The 15,339-nt window shown below is 39.5% G+C and overlaps 1 pseudogene; it reads left to right on the forward strand.

Moving 5' to 3' along the window:
- The first annotated feature begins 11,007 nt into the window (after nucleotides 1-11,007).
- Nucleotides 11,008-11,937, forward strand: LOC142855674 (olfactory receptor 4X1-like; annotated as a pseudogene).
- The last annotated feature ends 3,402 nt before the right edge of the window (nucleotides 11,938-15,339 follow it).

The following is a 15,339-nucleotide window of genomic DNA, read 5'->3' on the forward strand; positions in this document are numbered from 1 at the left end:
TGGTTTATGTAGTATATATTGATAACAATAAACCACTACAGAAACATTGAAACATAAAAATTAGATTTAAAATAAATCCAATAAAATGTTTGGAGATGTGCTGTGATAATTGGATTCTTTATTTTAAGAACTATGAAACTATAAGATATACATTATATAATAGCATGATTTAATGAACTACTTTTCTTTATATTAGGCATAATTGACAATGATATTAAATGCTTGAATAATATAATATACATGCTGTATATATGATATCTTATTCATGACAGAAACATTAAATCTTTAGAACTGAACACAAATTATAATCTTGTGAGTAAGCATAACTGGGTGATTAAGCAAAATTAAAACAGATGAACTCTTCTGATTATATGTATTTATTGTATTTGCTTGAAGATTTGAAAATCAATATTTGAAATCTATACTAACAGTATTTTAAGCAATCTACTTTAAATATTGAATAATAAATACTTTTGTGGTGCTTCTGTTTATCACACGTGCCCTTTTGCCAGCACAATTACTAAACTCTTTAAAACCATATGTAGACTATAAAGTCCTAAAATATGGAACTTTCTAGTTAAACATAAAAAATATTCAAGGTATTTTGGGTATAACTATAGGTTATTAAATTTGTGTATGTCATGTGCTTAATTATTTTATTACTGGTGAGTTAGAGATAGGATCCTGGATTTTAACTCAGAGCCTTGTATATAGTAGGGACAGGTTTTATTTATTTTGAATACATTTTTTTTTGTTGATGTGCCAATGCAGATGGGGAAAATTCCACATGGTTCCACTCCTAGGTGAAGAGCTACATGAAGTCATCATTTTCTAAGGGTCAATTGTCTTCAGATACAAATTTCCACATAGGTTGTCCAATTCAAAGTGGTTAGGGTTGGGCATATAACATGAGTAAAGCTAAATGAACTCAGTAGGTTATATATACAGGTGTGCACATATGTGTATATATATGTGTGTGTACGATGTGCATATATATGTATATGTGTATATATATACACACACTTATGCATGTGTATATAACTGGGACAATTAAAAAGTGATTGTGATTTTGGGAGGGGTGTGGAGAACTTGGTGGAAAAGAAGGAGAAGGGTGATAACGATGCAATGTTCTCATATATAAAATTTCCAGAAAATATAAAAAACTATTGAATAAAAAAGAAGCACCACTTCAATTATATTTGCGTAAGGTATACAACACCCTCTTTTAATGTATTTATATCCAATGAAAGTTTTAGTACAAGGAAGAAAATTAAGGCTATCTATAAACTTTATTTTTATTTTGCTGTGAATATTTTTATTTATCAAAAGCCAACAGAGTCCAGCGCTGCAGACTTTCTCCCAGCATTTGGTTAGGTTGCCTCAATGTAGTGGAAGAGACTTTGAAAAATTCTAGTCTAAGAGAAAATGGAATGAACTCACATGCTTGTAGTTCCAGTCATGTTTGTTCACTGTTTTGTTTTAATTATCATTTTCTTGTTTTAATTGTCTATAGATTTTTAGCTCTTATTATGTCTCAGTTCCAATTCTCTGTTACAAATTTCTGTTCCAGTTCATTCTTGTTCTAATTATTCTACATTCCTTTCTTCTTCTCCCATTTCTTCTTCTCCCATTTCTTCTTCTCCCATTTCTTCTTCTTCTTCTTCTTCTTCTTCTTCTTCTTCTTCTTCTTCTTCTTCTTCTTCTTCTTCTTCTTCTTCTTCTTCTTCTCCTTCTCCTTCTCCCTCTCCCTCCCTCTCCCTCTCCTTCTCCTTCTCCTCCTCCTTTTCCTTCTTCTTCTTCTCCTACTTCTTCTTTTGATTCAATAGAATCATTTATGAGTTGTATAGGTTTGTGATTTTGGGAACAATTTTCCTTACCTTTCTGAGCTCTCTTTGCTTAGTCTATCAAATGGGAATGCCAGTTCTTGCAGGAGAATGTCACTTTCCCTATATGGGACATTAGAAAAGTAGAAAGATACAGAAATGCAAATTCAGTGTGCTGTTGCTTTGGAAATTACACCTTGTAGTAAAGGAACTCTACTCTTTCTGATGCCCCTTCACCATGTTCTGGGAATTTGTTGGGAAATGCTTATCATTGTAAGAATGAACAATTAGAAGACTCTTACAGCAGATTTTAAGGGACAGCTGGGGTAGCTGTGCTACTATTTCCACATTACTCTCTCATCTTTACAATGATTGAGTAGATGATCTCAGAGATCATTCTATGTCCCGGTGTTGTTTAAAGTATGTGTGTGAGGTAACCTGGATTTCCTTGACTGAAGTTTTCCTGGCACTTGTTGATATTGTGGGTACAATGAGGTGTGACAGGGTAGCAGAGGCCACCTGGAGACCCCCTAAGGATGTCCTGGTAGTCTGAGATGGTAGATCCTTCTCTGTCACTAACCAGAGGATAGAGAAAGGAGGACCATTGGGGCCAGATCACCTGAGACCAATCATGAGGGGCAAGTATAAATCTTGGATTTCTAATTGGATTAATTAGAGAGAGCTCTCTTAACTCTGAATGAAGTAAATAAGAACTTGACTTTCGCTGTTGTTAGGGACTCCCTGGGCATGATACGCTCAGGGGATTCAGCTCTCTGATTTAAATTCTTCATTCCTCATACCTTAAATGGTTCAAGACCCTTCACCCAGCAAACATTTCCAACTTCCTTTTCACAGGCTTTAGGGTAGAATTATCCCATTATATTTCCCTATCACTTTCTGAATGAGAAGGTTATTAAGTGTGAAGTTGACACACAGGGGTATCAGCATCAATGACAACTGGTGAGTCCCTTTGTGTGGAGCAGATTCCAAGTCTTGTATTCACTGAGATCTTCCATGGATGGACAGACACTAGGAGGTGGGGGGCTTTCAAACACTGACACATTTCTTCTACTCTTTCTTCTTTCCCTATCTCCTTAATTCTTCAACAAGATCTCAAGTATCCCAGGTTGGCCTTTGTAATTTCTAGGTAGCCGAGGATCATCTTGAACTTCTGATCTTCCTGACATCACCTCCAAGTGCTGAGATTATAGGAATGAACCACCACATCCAGTTTTATGTGATGCTGGAGCTTTTTGAATGCTAGGTAAGCACTCTACCAGCTATGCAGCATACCTAATCCCTTCATTGACTCATTTCATTGTTGATATCCCTGCTTCACAAGCCTTCATAAACAGAAAGCCTCTCTCAGAATTGCTCTCTATTAGCTGATGAGATCGCCTTATATATCATTTTGTTACAGTCTTGCCCTTCTGACTAAAAAGCTTGCAGCTTGACTTAGAGCAGATGATAGAGTTAGTTTTTTTTCCCATCTTCTGGTTGAATAATTTGCAATGATAGTTTTATAAGTAATTGCTGCTATGTTTTTTAAAAATATATTCTTTTGAGAAATTTAAGTGCCTTGGCCAAGGCCTGACATTTTCTGGAGGACATAATGGTATTAACATCCATCATCTGAGCCTGAATGGAGACCAGCCTATGCAGAAACCTGAATTTGGAGTCTGGAGATGGGATGCAGTGAATGAGTGCTTATGTAGCACGAATGAGGTATTGGTGGTTATTGACAGTGCTACAAAAAGAAAAAAGAAATAGAGCCAAATTTTGCTGAGGAATAATTTGAAAGATTCTCAAGGAAATTGTTTATTGGGTGAGTTTAATTTAAGCTTCTTTTTTTAATTAATTAATTAATTTATTTTTATTTATTTATTAAGGATTTCTGCCTCCCCCCCCTCATCTGCCTCCCATTTCCCTCCCCCTCCCCCGATCAAGTCACCCTCCCTCATCTGCTCGAAGAGCAATCTGGGTTCCCTGACCTGTGGGAAGCCCAAGGACCGCCCACCTCTATCCAGGTCTCCAAAGGTGAGCATCCAAACTGCCTAGGCTCCCCCAAAGCCAGTACGTGCAGTAGGATCAAAAACCCACTGCGATTGTTCCTGAGTTCTCAGTATTCCTCATTGTCCTCTATGTTCAGCTAGTCCGGATTTATCCCATGCTTTTTCAGACCCAGGCCAGCTGGCCTTGGTGAGTTCCCGATAGAACATCCCCATTGTCTCAGTGTGTGGGTGCACCCCTCGCGGTCCTGAGGTCCTTGCTCGTGCTCCGTCTCCTTCTGCTCCTGATTTGGACCTTGAGATTTCTGTCCCATGCTCCTCTGTCTCTGTCTCGTTTCATCACCTGATGAAGGTTAATATTCATGAGGATGACTATGTGTTTGTCTTTGGGTTCACCTTCTTATTTAGCTTCTCTAGGAATATGCATTATAAGCTCATTGTCCTTTATTTATGGCTAGAAACCAAATATGAGTGAGTGCATCCCATGTTCCTCTTTTTGGGTCTGGCTTACCTCACTCAGGATAGTGTTTTCTATTTCCATCCATTTCCATGCAAAATTCAAGAAGTCCTTGTTTTTTACTGCTGAGTAATACTCTAATATGTATATATTCCATACTTTCTTCATCCATTCTTCCGTTGTAGGGCATCTAGGTTGTTGCCAGGTTCTGGCTATTACAAACAATGCTGCTATGAACATAGTTGAACATATACTTTTGTTGTATGATAGGGCCTCTCTTGGGTATATTCCCAAGAGTGGTATTGCTGGATCCAGGGGTAGGTTGATTCCGAATTTCCTGAGAGACTGCCACACTGCTTTCCAGAGTGGTTGCACAAGTTTGCATTCCCACCAGCAATGGGTGAGTGTCCCCCTTTCTCCACAACCTCTCCAGCAAAGGCTATCATTGGGGTTTTTTATTTTAGCCATTCTGACAGGTGTAAGATGGTATCTTAGAGTTGTCTTGATTTGCATTTCCCTGATTGCTAGGGAAGTTGAGCATGACCTTAAGTGTCTTTTGGCCATTTGAAGTTCTTCTGTTGAGAATTCTCTGTTCAGCTCAGTGCCCCATTTTATAATTGGGTTGATTAGCCTTTTACGGTCTAGTTTCTTGATTTCTTTATATATTTTGGAGATCAGACCTTTGTCAGTTGCGGGGTTGGTGAAAATCTTCTCCCAGTAAGTGGGTTGCCTTTTTGTCTTAGTGACAGTGTCCTTTGCTTTACAGAAGCTTCTCAGCCTCAGGAGGTCCCATTTATTCAATGATGCCCTTAGTGTCTGTGCTGCTGGGGTTATACGTACGAAGTGGTCTCCTGTGCCCATGTGCTGTAGAGTACTTCCCACTTCCTCTTCTATCCAGTTCAGTGTGTTCGGACTGATATTGAGGTCTTTAATCCATTTGGACTTGAGTTTTGTGCATGGTGATAGATATGGATCTATTTTCATTCTTTTACAGAGTGACATCCAGTTTTGCCAGCACAATTTGTTGAAAATGCTGTCTTTTTTCCATTGTATACTTTTAGCTCCTTTATCGAAAATCAGGTGCTCATAGGTTTGTGGGTTAAAGTCAGGGTCTTCTATTCGATTGCATTGGTCGACTTCTCTGTTTTTATGCCAATACCAGGCTGTTTTCAATACTGTAGCTCTATAATAGAGTTTGAAGTCAGGGATGGTAATGCCTCCAGACAATCCTTTATTGTATAAGATTGTTCTGGCTATCCTGGGTTTTTTGTTCCTCCATATAAAGTTGATTATTGTCTTCTCCAGATCTGTGAAGAATTTTGATGGGATTTTGATGGGGATTGCATTGAATCTATAGATTGCTTTTGGTAGAATTGCCATTTTTACTATGTTGATCCTCCCAATCCAAGAGCAAGGGAGGTCCTTTCATTTTCTGGTGTCTTCTTCAATTTCTTTCTTCAAAGACTTATAGTTCTTGTCGAATAGGTCTTTCACTTCCTTGGTCAGGGTTACCCCAAGATATTTTATGCTGTTTCTGGCTATCGTGAAAGGTGATGCTTCTCTGATTTCCCTCTCTGCTTCCTTATCCTTAGTGTAAAGGAAGGCAACTGATTTTTTGGAGTTGATCTTGTATCCTGCCACATTACTAAAGGTGTTTATCAGCTGTAGGAGTTCTTTGGTAGAATTTTTGGGGTCACTTATGTATACTATCATATCATCTGCAAATAACGAAAGCTTAACTTCTTCCTTTCCAATACAAATCCCCTTGATCTCCTTATGTTGTCTTATTGCTATTGCTAGAAATTCAAGCACTATATTGAAGAGGTATGGCGAGAGTGGACATCCTTGTCGTGTTCCTGATTTTAGTGGGATGGCTTTGAGTTTTTCTCCGTTCAGTTTAATGTTAGCTGTTGGCTTGCTGTAAATAGCTTTTATTATATTTAGGTATGATCCTTGTATCCCTATTCTCTCCAAGACCTTTATCATAAAGGGGTGTTGAATTTTGTCGAATGCTTTTTCAGCATCTAATGAAATGATCATATGATTTTTTTCTTTCAGTTTATTTATATGGTGGATTACATTGATAGATTTTCGTATGTTGAACCAGCCCTGCATCTCTGGGATGAAGCCTACTTGATCATAATGGATAATTTTTCTAATGTGTTCTTGGATTCGGTTTGCCAGTATTTTGTTGAGGATTTTTGCGTCGATGTTCATGAGTGAGATTGGCCTGTAATTCTCTTTCCTGGTTGAGTCTTTGTGTGGTTTTGGTATCAAAGTAACTGTAGCTTCATAGAAGGAGTTTGGTAATGACCCTTCTGTTTCTATATTGTGGAATACATTAAGGAGTATAGGTATTAGCTCTTCTTGGAAGTTCTGGTAGAATTCCACATTGAAACCATCTGGTCCTGGGCTTTTTTTGGTAGGGAGGTTTTTGATAACCTCTTCTAATTCTTCGTGACTAACAGGTCTGTTTAGATTGTTCACCTGGTCCTGGTTCAACTTTGGTATATTGTATTTATCTAAAAAAGTGTCCATTTCTTTTATATTTTCCAATTTTGTGTTATACAGGCTTTTGTAGTAAGATCTAATGATTCTCTGATTTTCCTCTGTGTCTGTGGTTATGTCCCCCTTTTCATTTCTGATCTTATTTATTTGTGTGTTCTCTCTCTGTCGTTTAATTAGTTTGGATAGGGGTTTGTCGATCTTGTTGACTTTCTCCAAGAACCAGCTTTTTGTTTCATTGATTCTTTGGACTGTTTTCTGTGTTTCTATTTTGTTGATTTCGGCCCTCAGTTTTATTATTTCCAGTCTTCTACTTCTCCTGGGCATGTCTGCTTCTTTTTTTTCTAGAGCTTTCAGGTGTGTTGTTAAGTCCCCAATGTATGCATTCTCCGTTTTCTTTAAGTGGGCACTTAGTGCTATGAACTTTCCTCTTAGCACTGCTTTCATTGTGTCCCATAGGTTTGAGTATGTTGTCTCTTTATTTTCATTAAATTCAAGGAAGACTTTAATTTCTTTCTTAATTTCTTCCTTGACCCAGGTGTGGTTCAGTAGTTGACTGTTCAGTTTCCATGAGTTTTTTGGCTTTCTGTGGGTAGCATTGTTGTTGCCTTTTAACTTTAATCCGTGGTGATCAGATAGGACACAGGTGGACACTGATATTTTTTTGTATCTGTGGAGGTTTCCTTTGTTTCCAAGTATGTGGTCAATTTTTGAGAAGGTTCCATGAGCTGCAGAGAAGAAGGTATATTCTTTCCTATTTGGGTGGAATGTTCTATAGGTGTCTGTTAAGTCCATTTGCTTCATTACCTCCAATAATTCTCTTAATTCTCTATTAGGTTTCTGTCTGATTGACCTGTCCCTTGGAGAGAGAGGTGTGTTGAAGTCTCCTACTACTAGTGTGTGTGGTTTGATGTCTGCTTTGAGTTCTAGTAATATTTCTTTTACATAAGTAGGTGCTTTTATATTGGGGGCGTAGATATTCAGAATTGAGACGTCATCCTGATGAATTGTTCCTGTTATGAGTATAAAGTGACCATCTCGGTCTCTTCTGATTGATTTTAATTTGAAGTCAGTTTTGTTAGAAATTAATATGGCCACACCTGCTTTTTTCTTAGGACCATTTGCTTGAAACACCTTTTCCCAACCCTTTACTCTGAGTAGGTGCCTGTCTTTGTGGTTGAGATGTGTTTCTTGCAAACAGCAGAATGTTGGATCCTGTTTTCGTATCCAATCTTTTAGCCTGTGCCTTTTTATAGGTGAATTGAGCCCATTAATATTAAGTGATATTAATGACCAGTGGTTGTTTACTCCGGTTATTCTTATTGCTTTTGGTAGTAGAGATTGTGTGTCTCCCTTCTTTGAGATGTGCTGGTGAAGGGTCACTAGATGCCTGGGTTATTGTAGGCAGTGTTGGCAGTGTTGGATTCCTTGGGTTGTGATTTTCCTTCTATTACTTTCTGTAGGGCTGGATTTGTGGCTACGTATTGTTTAAATTTATTCTTATCCTGGAATGTCTTGTTTTCTCCATTGATAATGAACGATAGCTTGGCTGGGTATAGTAGTCTGGGCTTGCATCCATGGTCTCTTAGCTTCTGCAGTACATCTATCCAGGACCTTCTGGCTTTCATAGTTTCCATAGAGAAGTCAGGTGTAAGTCTGATCGGTTTACCTTTATAAGTTACTTGCCCTTTTTCCTTTGCAGCTCTTAATATTCTTTCTTTAACCTGTATATTTTGTGTTTTGATTATTATATGGCGAGGAGATGTTTTTCTTTGATCCAGTCTGTTTGGTGTCTGTATGCTTCTTGAATATTTAAATGAATATCTTTCTTTAAGTTGGGAAAGTTTTCTTCCATAATTTTGTTGAATATATTTTCTGGGCCTTTGAGCTGTGACTCTTCTCCTTCTTCTATTCCTATTATTCTTAAGTTTGGTTTTTTTATTGTGTCCCATATTTCCTGAATGTTTTGTGTTGAGAATTTGTTGGCTTTGCTGTTTTCTTTGATCTGTTCGTTTATTTTCTCTATGGTGTCCTCAGCATCTGAGATTCTTTCTTCTATCTCTTGTATTCTATTGATTATGCTTGTTTCTGTAGACTCTGCTCGTTGACCTAGGTTTTCCATATCCGGCTGGTCCTCAGTTTGTATTTTCTTCCTTGCCTTCATTTCAGTTTTCAATTCTTGAACTGTTTCCATTACCTGTTTGATCGTTTTATCTTGGTTTCCCAGGGTATCATGTACATATTTACTCATTTCTTCAAACTTTTTGTTATACTTCTCATCCATTTCTATAAGGGCATTTTTTACATGTTGTTTAAGGGACTCTATTGCGTTCATAAAGTCAATTTTTTCCACTTCTTCTGTGTTAGGTTGTTCAAATACTTCTGTTGTAAGATCCTTGGGTTCTGGTGTTTTCATGTTTTTCAGATTATTGGGTGAGTTCTTGCCTTGGCGTCTGCCCATCTCCTCCTATTAATCCTATCTAATGGGTCTTATAAAAACCGGATCAGGTTTCCCTGCTGGCCCAGGGCTCCACTTACAAAATGCCCTCGCTCTGTTTCCTGGTTCCTGCCGCTGGCCAAGAACCCTCTCACCCCTCCGAAGGGTCTTCAGGACAGGACCAGGCTCCCTGTTTGCCAGTGACCTGGCCAACCAAAGGCCTACCTCTTTGATTTGATTGTAGTAGGGCGATCTGCTCTCCTTATTGCATGCCTGACCCTGCAGCTTGCGTCTGCTGCCGCGCTGGTCTCCCAAAGCCTCTTCCTGAATGCGGTGTCGCTCCGCCGCGTCTGGCGTCGCCGCTCCGCCGCGTCTGGCCTAATTTAAGCTTCTATATTCATTTCTGTTTAAAGCTTTATTAACTACAAATCCTAGAAATATCCAGTTAGCTTTCTGCTTGATAAGAATCTTCACTTTTAAACTTTTAAACTTTTACTTTGCCTCCAACAACTAAGAAAATATAATTAAAATTATTTATACCCCATAGGTGAAATGTCATCATTGTTGTCCATGTTTAACTTGCCTGATGACCCTTTATGAAATTACTTCAAACACTTTTTTTATTTCCACTTAGATGTTGGTTCCTTTATTGTTGTTCCACCCAAATACATTTAATTTTTAGCTTTTTAAGATCATTATATTATAAAGATTCATTAAATATCAATAATCTTAAATTGAACCCAATCTAAGCCAAACCAATCCAGTCCAGCCCAACCCAAATCAAACCAGGGATGGGAGATAGGTCAGTCGGAAAAGTGCTTGCCATGAAAGAATGAGAACCTGAATTTGATCCCCAACAACCAGGTGAAAAACAAGATGTAGTGGTGCTTATTTATAATCTTGGTGCTGAGGAGGCAGAGACAGGTGGATATTTCAGGTTTACTGGGCAGCTAATCTAGTAGAATTGACAAGCCCCATGATCCAGTGACAGACACTATCTCAAAAAAAATGTGAATGGAACTTCTGAGGAATTTCACCTGAGAGTTACCTCTGGCCTTCATACTCACCATTTCTGTGTATGGGTTGGGTGGAAGATTCTTGTATCAGAATCCTGGAATGCTGAATAGTACTAAAAGTAGTGCTATGCATGCCTGCAATGCAAGAGTACTTTAAGGAACTCCCCCACACCGATGCCAGGAATGGTGTGATAATGTAGACAGAAGAGTACTCAATTATGCTCTGATACAATATAATTTGATTTTAGCATGTATAAACTCTGGAGCCTCGTAAGTTTTACCAACTGCAGAATAATTAGAGTTGAGAAATCACTCCTTGTAGAATGTTGATCCTGTTCTGTTGTAGGGCAGGACTATGTCATCAGTTAAGTCACTATGAGTCAGAGATTCAAGATTTGGGCTGTATCATGCATATCTTCACTCCAGTTTTGAGGATAGTCAGGTAATTCCTACATATGTAGATTATTACAAAGTCAAATTGCAGCCTGAGACTAACATCCAGCAGTAGGCAATTGCTATTTTAATCACTGTGTCATGGAATCTTTGCTTTGGGGAAACCCAAATCAAACATGGAGGGAGGGAGGGACAGAGGAAAGGAAAAGGGAGGGAAGAAGAGAAAGAGATAGGGGGGAAGGAGAGAGGGAGGGAGGGAGAGTGGGGAGAAGACCAGACCATAAAGTCAAGAGAATGCCTCTCATTTCTAATGGATTCTAATTCTGATTTCTGTGATTCTAGGTTCTCAGAAACTGTGCTTTAAAACATGGCAGTTACAAGTAACATAACAGAAATAATTTTTCTGGGATTTTCACAGAGTCAGCATGTACAGAAGGTTATTTTTGTGATGTTTCTCCTGATGTATATAGCCATTGTGCTGGGCAACGGCCTCATTGTGGTGACTGTTATGGCCAGCAAAAGGCTCTCTTCCCCTATGTATTTCTTCCTCAGCTACTTGTCATTGGTAGAGCTCTGTTACTGTTCTGTCACAGCCCCCAAGCTCATCTTTGACTCTTTGCTCAAGAGGAAAGTCATTTCCCTTTAGGGCTGCATCACACAGATATTTTTCCTCCATTTCTTTGGTGGCACTGAAATCTTTCTTTTGACAGTGATGGCCTATGACCGCTACGTGGCCATCTGCAAGCCTTTGCACTATGTCACCATCATGAATCGAAGAGTGTGTGGTCTCCTGGTAGGGGCAGCATGGAGTGGGGGCTTGTTGCATTCTGCGGGACAAGCGTTCCTCATTTTCCAACTGCCCTTTTGTGGTCCCAACATCATTGACCACTACTTCTGTGACGTCCACCCAGTGTTGAAGTTGGCTTGCTCAGACACCTTCCTCATTAGCCTGCTAGTCATCATCAATGGTGGCTCCATCTCAGTGATCAGCTTTGCAGTGCTTCTGGCTTCTTATGTGGTCATCCTGCATTCCCTGAGGAGCCACATGGCAGAAGGATGGCGTAGGGCACTGTCTACCTGTGCCTCTCACCTTGCTGTGGTGGGTCTGTTCTTCATACCCTGTTCTTTTGTCTATATGAGACCCTGCATCACCTTCCCTGTGGACAAGATCGTGGCTGTGTTTTATACAGTTGTCACACCTCTCTTGAACCCCATTATTTACTCTTTCAGGAACTCTGAGGTAAAAAATGCCATGAAGAGACTTGCATGGAGGAAGATGACTTGGGAAGAAAAGTAGAAAATTTGGGCAAAACAGGGACAGTAGATGGGAAGTTGGGGATAGCTCAGGTCTCCCTAGATCTTTGCCTTGTTTGACAGTGGCCTTATTGAAATTTCCATTTCCTCATATTTATGTCAATAGAAAAACAGTGAAGATATCTAGAATGGAGTAAGAGGGATATTCTAGTGCCAGAATGGCCTTGAGGTAGATTGGCAAGTCTGGAAAAGTGAACTTCTTCAGTATCCCAAGTAAGTCTGGGAAGTTTGAGGAAGGAGACAAAGAAAGAGGAAAATGAAGAGCCAGTGTTCATAGTTTTGTTCTCTGATGTGTCTCAAGTATCTAGAACATTTCTTGGCACTTTGTTGGTATTCCATTAATATTAACTGTTCAAATGAGTGAATGAATATATACTAGTTATGGAAAATGAAAACAATGAAAGCAACTAAAATATGTTACAGAAATATATTTTCTTATCTTGGAACTTAGAAGTTGTGTAGTAACACAATACAAACAGAATTCAAAACTCTGAGAAAATAACAAAGCTATTGTAAATGCATGAATATATGAAAGAATAAACAAATGTCATAGATTCAAAGTAACTGTAAATAAATATAATATAATTATATTATATTATATTCACCAAAACTATTCAGAATCATATCAAATGCTTCCATGCACCTTGACTATTGTAGTGATAAAATGTGTGTGTATGTGTCTGTGTGTGTGAGAGAGAGAGAGACAGAGACAAAGATAGAGAAAAAGAGAGACAGAGAGAGAGAGAGACAGAAAACATGAATCCTTGACCCAAAGGCTGAGTTTCTTCTGGGTATATGAATCAATAACTGAAAATCAGGAAAAAAAAATTTTTCTTTTTTTTTATTGAGAAAATGAGAAAAAAAAGTTTCCACCTCCTCCCAGCCTCCCATTTCCCTCCCCCTCCTCCCACTCCTTTCCCCCTCCCTCTCCAGTCCAAAGAGCAGTCAGGGTTCCCTGTCCTGTGTTAAGTCCTAGGTCCTCCCCCTCCGTCCATATCTAGGAAGGTGAACATCCAAACTGGGTAGGCTCCCACAAAGCCAGCACATTACGTAGGATCTAAACCCCTTGCCATTGTCCTTGGCGTCTCATCAGCTCTCATTGTTCGCCATGTTCAGAGAGTCCAGTTTTATCCCATGCTTTTTCAGTCACAGTCCAGCTGGCCTTGGTGAGCTCCCAGTAGATCAGCTCCACTGTCTCAGTGGGTGGGTGCACCCCTCGTGGTCCTGACTTCTTTGCTCATGTTCTCCCTCCTTCTGCTCCTCATTGGGACTTTGGGAGCTCAGTCCAGTGCTCCAGTGTGGGTCTCTGTCTCTATCTCCATCCATCACCAGATGAAGGTTCTATGATGACATGCAAGATATTCGTCAGTATTGCTATAGGCTAGGGTCGTTTCAGGTTCCCTATCCTCAGCTGCCCAAGGAACTAACTGGGGACCTCGGCTTGGGCTCCTGGGAGCCACTCTAGGTTCAAGTCTCTTGCCAACCCTAAGGTGGCTCCCTTAACTAAGAATTGTGCTTCCGTGCTCCCCTATCCAACCTTCCTTTATCCCAATCCTCCTTTTTCTCCAAGTTCTCCCTTCCTCCCCTTCTCCCTTTTCTCTCCCCATCTCCCCTTACCCCCATCCCACCCCACCCCCAAGATCTCAATTTTCTCCCCGGCAACTTTGTCTACTTCCCATAGCCAAGAGGATAGCTATATGTTTTTCCTTTGGTTCACCTTCTTACTTAGCTTCTTTAGGATCACCAATTGTAGGCTCCGTGTCCCTTATTTATGGCTAGAAACCAATTATGAGTGAGTACATCCCAGATGAATATAGGAAAAAAAATTTAAGAGTGCATCAGTACCTGGGGTAGTAGAATTATTGTAGGTCCAATGTCAAGGGCAGGTTGGTAGAAGGTTGAGACAAAGCAACTGAAATCCTACATTAACAGCACCTAAGTACTGCTTTTGAAAATTATTTCCCCTTTCATCTCCTCTCTTCCAACCATTCTATGTAGCATCCTACCCCACTCCATGTAAAATTTATGTCCTCTTTTTCTTTAATATATATGTATATATATACATATATATGTGTGTGTATTTTAAAATAAATAAATACAGCCCATTCCGCCTATATAAATGTTAATTGTATTTATATGTTTTCAGGGCTGACCATTTGGTTTTGGATAACAAGTTGGTGTGCTCTTCCTGAGCAAAGACTATTTCTCCCACTCTCAGCATTCCTTAGTTGCCTGCAGTTCTTTGTCTAGGGTTGAAGCCTAGTAAGCTTTCCCTCTTCCATGCTGGCATGTCCATTGGTGTCATTTTTGTTCAGCTTTGTTTAGGCAGCCATGAAGGGTAAGACTTGATGGTTGTAATTTTTGACATTTCTAGGAGACAACCTCATAACAAACTCCCTGCTTCTCTGACTCTTATAGGTTCCCTCTTCTACAATGATCTCTGAGCCTTAGGTACAGGAGTTGTGTTGCAGTTGTGCCTATGATCTACCTAGCAATGTGTTCTTTGCTATTTTGGTCATAACATAAATGAGTTGTGTCTCACGAAGTAGGTCTGAATGGTTTAAGAGATCCTTTTGCTATATACCTTTGCCAGCATGTGTATCACCATGACATCTTTTGGTAGTTTCAGGCATTCATGCAATGTACATTCTTAGTTTACCTGAGAGGCTACAATAAGAATACTAGTTTGAAATAGCTCAACCACAAATATTTGTTTCTTATTGTTTTGCCAGCTCAAAGTGAAGGCAGCAGAAAAGTAGGTGTCTCTTCAGGACTTGTTTCAAGACACAAGGATACAAGTTGAATTATTTGCCCAAAGAGAAAAGCTAGGAATAGAGATCTGGGTGAGAATGAACCCACAGGCATCTAAGACTGGGCACTGAACTTTTTTTGGATGGTAAAGTGTGACTTTGCAAAGCTGGAAAATCTGGGGTCACAAGTTCTTTCAGACTTTGTCCACTTCTCTATATTATCACACCTGGGCTATGGCCAAGACAGGGCCTCAAAGGCCTATCGTGCTTAAATTGCTGGTTTAGTGCCAACTTTTTCCAGCTTGGGAGGTGGAAGAGACTGTTTTCTTTTAAGAGTTGGGTCTTCATTTCAGACACCTAGGAAAGACATCTTCAACTTACTCTGGTTTTCAGAACAGGAATGAAAACAGAGTGACATTGCTCCTCTTCTGGTTGATCATCTATTAGTGACTTAATCCAAGAAGTAAAACATTGGGCTTCAGGGCAGGATCTTTAGGGAGGAAGAACAGCCATATATTCCCCCAATTCTCTTCTTACTTCTGGCTTCAGAGAGCCAGAAAAGCACAGTCCAGGGTGTAGGGCATCTGTAGCCAAGATGAGACTATGTTGTAACATGAAGCATGTTGGGAACTACT

This window comes from Microtus pennsylvanicus, chromosome 8 (genome assembly GCF_037038515.1).
Source record: "Microtus pennsylvanicus isolate mMicPen1 chromosome 8, mMicPen1.hap1, whole genome shotgun sequence".
Classification (NCBI taxonomy): Eukaryota; Metazoa; Chordata; class Mammalia; order Rodentia; family Cricetidae; genus Microtus; species Microtus pennsylvanicus.